The following is a 6,000-nucleotide window of genomic DNA, read 5'->3' on the forward strand; positions in this document are numbered from 1 at the left end:
GACTAGAATTATGCAAGGAATCTCAACTAATGGGATTCGAGTTTGTGATTGTTGTAGTGGCAGCATTTGAAACATAGCACCGATGTTATTTGGAATGTCTTGACCACATCAAAGGTTTCAATTCTGGAAATGAATTGAAAAAGGATATTGTTGATTATTGTACTTTTTTTTTGGTTGCATTATTTCCAAGCATGATTTGTTGTTTTCTTTTTCGTTTTTTCCCCTTTCCTTTTTCCTTCTTTGTTGCAAATTGGACACCAGTTTTGGTAGTCAGAAAGAAAGAAAGACAGAATGTTAACAGACAGTTTACAAGAAACTGTTCCATTGGCAATTGCTAATGATTGGACTATTATATTCTCGATCCGTAATCTCGTTTCGAAATAGCCACCAAATGTTGGCTCTTCTCATAGTTTTTATTTGTGCAGGAAGCTGTGTTATTGGCTGAAAATTTTGGATTTGTCTATGGTACCAGCCCAAGTACCAAAGGCTTTGGTACGAACCGGGATGTGGCAGTTCTGCTAGAGCAGCCGGTTGCATAACGGGCTGTTTTAATTATTTTTTTTCTTTTTTGAACATCCTTCAACTTTTAATAAAATGCACTAAGAACACAAAACTTTAAAAATAAATTAATGTTTTGTTCATTTTAGATATAATACATACACTACAACCCAAACAAATTTAAAATGTGGCTATATACTGTAACATAATATATAATAGTCAAAGTATTATATAATAATATATAAAAATGGGGTATGTTGTTTAAAAAAAAAAAAGGGCAATTTAAGGAAAGAACAATGTTAACAATTGGGGTTTGTCCCCATGGTACTAAAAATGAGCTATGCAGTACTAGATAAAAGTTATTTTTGTAATAGTAGAAAATAGGTGTTGTAGTTTAAAAAAAAAAAGGAAAGGATGTGGTACTTACAATGAGAGTTTGTTTTTGTGGTTCTAAAAATTGTGATATACAATAGTAGATAAGGGTTGTTTTGTAATTGTAGAAAATGGTTGTGGTTTCGAAAAAGGTACGTAGTTCTATCAATGAGAGTCTATTCCCGCAATATTAAAAAGTAAGGTATGCGGTATTAAATAGGAGTTGTTTTCGTGGTTGTAGAATACAAGCATTGTAGTTTCCAAAAAAAAAAGAGAGAGGAGGGGGGGTATGGGTATTAGATAGGAGTTGTTTTCGTGGTTGTAAAATACAAACATTGCAGTTTAAAAAAAAAAGAGAGGAGAAAGGTATGCTGTACTAGATAGGAGTTGTTTTCGTGGTTGTAAAATACAAGTATTGCAATTCCCCCCAAAAGAAAAGATGGAGGGGGGGGGGGGGGGGGGGGGGGGGGGGTTGGTGATGGGGTGCTTGCAATTGGAGTCTGTCCCACAGTACTAAAATATTGGATATGTGGTACTAGATGCGGGTTGTTTTTGTTATCGTAGAAAATAAGCTTTTGCGATTCTAAAAAAATGGGGTGTGATGCTTTCAATGGGAGTTTATTCCTACAGTACTAAAAATTCAAGTATGTGCCAGTACATAAAGGTTTTTTTTTTTTTTTTTGGATTGTAAAACATAAGCGTCATGATGGGGGGGGGGGGGGGGGGGGGGTTTAATGCTAGAAATTTGGATTTGTCCTTGCAGTACTAAAAAATAGAGTACATGGTACTAGATAAGGACCTTTTTTGCAGTTGTAGAAAATGGGTATTGTGGTTCTAAAAAAAAGGTGGAGCACTGTTGAAAGTATTAATTAATTTATTTAAGTTATTTGAATTGTTTGTTGTCCTGGTCAATAGGATTTTCTGTTTCTAATGATTTTATGGGTTTGTACATGTCCCTAACTGTAGGAAAGTTTGTTTTTGCATGTTATGTAGTGGTTGATTTAGTTTTCTGTGTATTTTGCCTATATAAAGGCCATTGATTAAATAATTGATGAATCAGTTCATTGTTTCCTCCTCTTTCTCTTAATATCAGTTTTAACTTTCTCTGTTTTTTATACATAAGCTATGTCTTTATAACATCAGAATCAAAGCCATGAACAAATGGCTTATGACAATTTTGTGCAGCTAGCCATTCCACGATTCGATGGTCACTATGACCATTGGAGCATGCTAATGGAGAACTTCTTGAGATCTAAAGAGTACTAGAATGTAGTTGACTCTGGTGTAGCAGTACCTGTAGCTGGTGTGGCACTTAACTAAGACGCAAAAAACATATTTGGAAGGATTAAAGTTCAAAGATTTGAAAGCAAAGAATTATTTGTTCCAAGCCATTGATCAATCTATACTGGAAACAATTCTTAATAAAGAGACCTCCAAGCAGATTTGGGACTATATGAAAAAGAAATTATGGGGTTCAACAAGGCGAAACGACAACAACTTCAAGCTCTTCGTTCAGAGTTTGAAATGCTTCAAATGAAATCAGGAGATTCTATTTCTAAGTTCTTCTCAAGAACTATGGCAATTATCAACAAGATGCGAGTCCATGGCGAGAAGATGAATGACCTTGACCAGCTTTCAATTGATAAACTACCAGGTTCAATACTGGTTCATGAGCAAAAGTTGATCTAGCAGGACAAAGTGGAGCAAGCTTTGAAGGCTTCCATCAAGAATCCATCCTTTACACTAAGCAGAGGAGATCGAGGAAGAGAAAGAGGTCGTGGGAACAGGGATCGTAGGAACCTGTCTCAAAATTCTGAAGATAGTGATTCTTATGGGAGAGGAAGAGGTCGAGGTGGCAACCACACACCTTCCAATAAACAAAAGTCAGTAGACAAGTCACAAGTTGAATGCTACAAATGTCATAGGTACAGACATTATCAATCAAAATGTCGTACAAATTTGTGTAAAGGACACAATGGACAATCTTACTATGTAAAGAAGGAAGATGAAATCACTCTGTTGATGGCTTGTTATGCCAAGGAGGAAGCCAATCAAAATTTATGGTATTTAGACTCAGGTTGCAGCAATCATGTGTGTGGAGACAAATTTGCATTCTCAAAATTGGATGAGTCCTTTCATGATACAGTAAAGTTTGGAGACAATTCTAAAGTCTTTGTTACGGGGAACATAAAGGTAACAATTCGAACCAAGGGAAATTCTTTTCTAAGTATTACTGATATGTTGTTTGTTCCAGACTTGGAAACAAAATCGCTCAACATTGGTCAGCTATAAGAGAAGAGGTATGAAGTCTCTATCAAATGAGGAGTCTGTAGAATATTAGATGAAAAACTAGGCTTAATTTCTAAGATCAATATGATGGCAAATCGATTGTTTCTGCTACATCTCAACAATGCTTCACATTCATGCTGTTCTACAAGATTAAGAGAATAGGTTTGGTTATGGCATTTTTGCCACAGACATATGAGTTTTGGTGGGTTAAAGACTCTGTAACAAAAGAATATGTTGTAAGGACTACCACAAATTGTTCCACCTTCTCAAGTTTGTGAAGAGTGCGTTGTTAACAAACAACATCGCAATTAGTTTCCAAAAGGAAAATCTCAAAGAGCTAAGGTGCTGGAACTAGTGTATTCTGACTAGTGTGGGCAATCACTCCAATGTCAAATAAAGGTAAATGGTATTTTATATCGTTCATTGATGATTTTAGTAGAAAAATCTAGGTTTATCTTTTACATGAAAAATCTGAAGTTCTCACAGCTTTCAAAAGTTTCAAAGCACTAGTTGAGAAGGAAGTAGGTACCTTAATAAAAATATTGTGCATCGAACATGGAGGAGAGTACAGGTTAAAAACATTTGATGAATTCTATGATCAGCAAGGAATATGAAGGCAGTTGACTGTCGCCTTTACGCCACAACAAAATGGTGTTTGCGAGAGGAAAAATGGCACAATTTTTAACATGGTGCGAAGTCTTTTGCCAAGAAGTTGTGTTCCAAAAAGTTTCTAGCCTGAAGTTGTCAATTGGAGCTCTCATATACTGAACAAAAGTCCTTGTTGTTAGAAATATGACTCCGGATGAAGCATGGAGTGGACGTAAATCAACTGTGGATCACTTCAGAATTTTTGGGTGTATTGGCTACGCCCATTGTAACATCCCAAAATTTGAAATAATTATGGAGTATTTGAGGATTTAAGAAAAATAATTAATTTATGGGTTTAGGGTGATTATTGAGTTATGTGAAGTTTTATGGAGATTAATAGAAAATATTAAATTTGGTATGTTTTTGGGATTAAAATAATTATTTGAGGAATAGTTGAAAATTTCAGAGAAAATAACTATTTTATGGTGTTTTAAAAAAAATGAAAAAATGAAATTTCGAAGCAGCCAGGCCCAGGCGCACGCTCGTGCCACGCGGGCCGCATGCGCGCGGTCGAGCGTGCCCACGTGGCTGCCTCTTGCAGCCATGTGTCCAGCAGCCGATTTTTTGAAAAAAAAAAAAAAGGTGAATTTTCTCTCACAACCCCCCTACCCCTTGGCCTATAAATAGGCCATAGCATTAGACTAAAATGGAGGATTTTGAGGGGAAGTTTTGGAGAGAAATTAGGGAGAATTTTGGGAAAATTAAGAGAAATTCTGTCTGTGTAAATTTGGGCTGTGGCACAGCAACTCCAGTATGCTGCAAGAATTAAGAAGATATTTAAAGACAAGTTCTCTTCCTAGTTTTTGCAAGTCTTTCTTCTTCTTTGTCAATTAAGAAGCAAGGTCTCAGTTTTTATTAATATGCAAGTTCAGTTTCTCCCTCTTCTCAAGTGTATGTTTTTAAGTTCTATGAAGGCAAGTTCTTCTTCCTTTTTGTTCCATCTAAGAGGCAAAATCTTAGTTTTCTTATTAAATTGCAAGCTCTTAGTCCCTGATCTTTTAAATTGCAAGTTCTTCTCCAATTTTACAAGTCAGTTCCTCTTTTCTCAAGTTATGTTTTAAATTGCAAGTTCTATTTTCTAACTCTTGTCATTGCAAGATCCTACCACTTAATTTCTAAATTCCACGATAATTTTCTATTTTACAAGTTATTTCCCCTTTTCCAGTAAATTATTCAATGATTTACATTTATGCCTATTGAATCTCAAATAGGGTTTGTATCACCCTATCTTTCCTTGAGAATGATGCTTTACTGTGGACATGCAAGTGTTTGATGTTATCTTGCATAAATGTTGTCCCATTTTGTATCTTGCTTCATTAATTTCATGTCAGTTATATATGAGAAGCTATTATGAATATGCATATTATTCCATGATTTACATTTATACCTATTGAATATCAAATAGGGTTTGTATCATCCTATCTTTCCTTGGGAATGAGGCTTTATTGTGGACATGTAAGAGTTTGATGTTGTCTTGCATGAATGTTGGCCCATTGTGCATATTGTTTCATTAATTGCATGCCAATTATGTATGAGAAGCTATTATAAATATGCATGCTATGAGGATGTGTGAAGCATGTGCATGGAAATGGTTTTTAAATGAATGTGTAAAGGCCTCATGATGCGCGTAGTGGCCAAGTCCGCAGGATATATCCGCAGAGAAAGTGTTGAACTCAAAGTTGGACTTCGGTCCTATGTTTATGGTTCTAAAAAGTACTACATATGAGCATGGATGCATGTATCATCATTTTATCATGTAAAAGTACCCTAAATGGCATTCATGTCTCTTTTGCTTCTTGATACCCATGACTCTTATGCTCACTTTCTTCTAGTTATACTTGCTGGGCCTTGTGGCTTATGTTTGCTTGCATCATTCTAGGTAAAGGTAAGGCTAAAGTAGAGGGCGAGCCAAGTGAGACAGGATCCATGGGATAGCAGTGTGTACAGAGCCGTCTCAATCAAAGGTCCCTGGGGGTGTTTGTGTTGTGTAATATTAAATTATGCTTGTTTATGTTTTAGAGGAGATATGGACCCCGATGTGGTGTGTAATATTAACTTGCTCTTGTTTATGCGAGCATGTGAACACTTTTGTGTTTGTCTATGAGTAAGAATGTATGAGTGTGGCTTCTGTTGTAAATGTCAAGGAGGATGTGTAATGTTTTAATAGGTTTTGGCATTTATGTCATCTTGTTG

The sequence above is a fragment of the Diospyros lotus genome, chromosome 9, assembly GCF_014633365.1.
Source record: "Diospyros lotus cultivar Yz01 chromosome 9, ASM1463336v1, whole genome shotgun sequence".
Lineage (NCBI taxonomy): Eukaryota > Viridiplantae > Streptophyta > Magnoliopsida > Ericales > Ebenaceae > Diospyros > Diospyros lotus.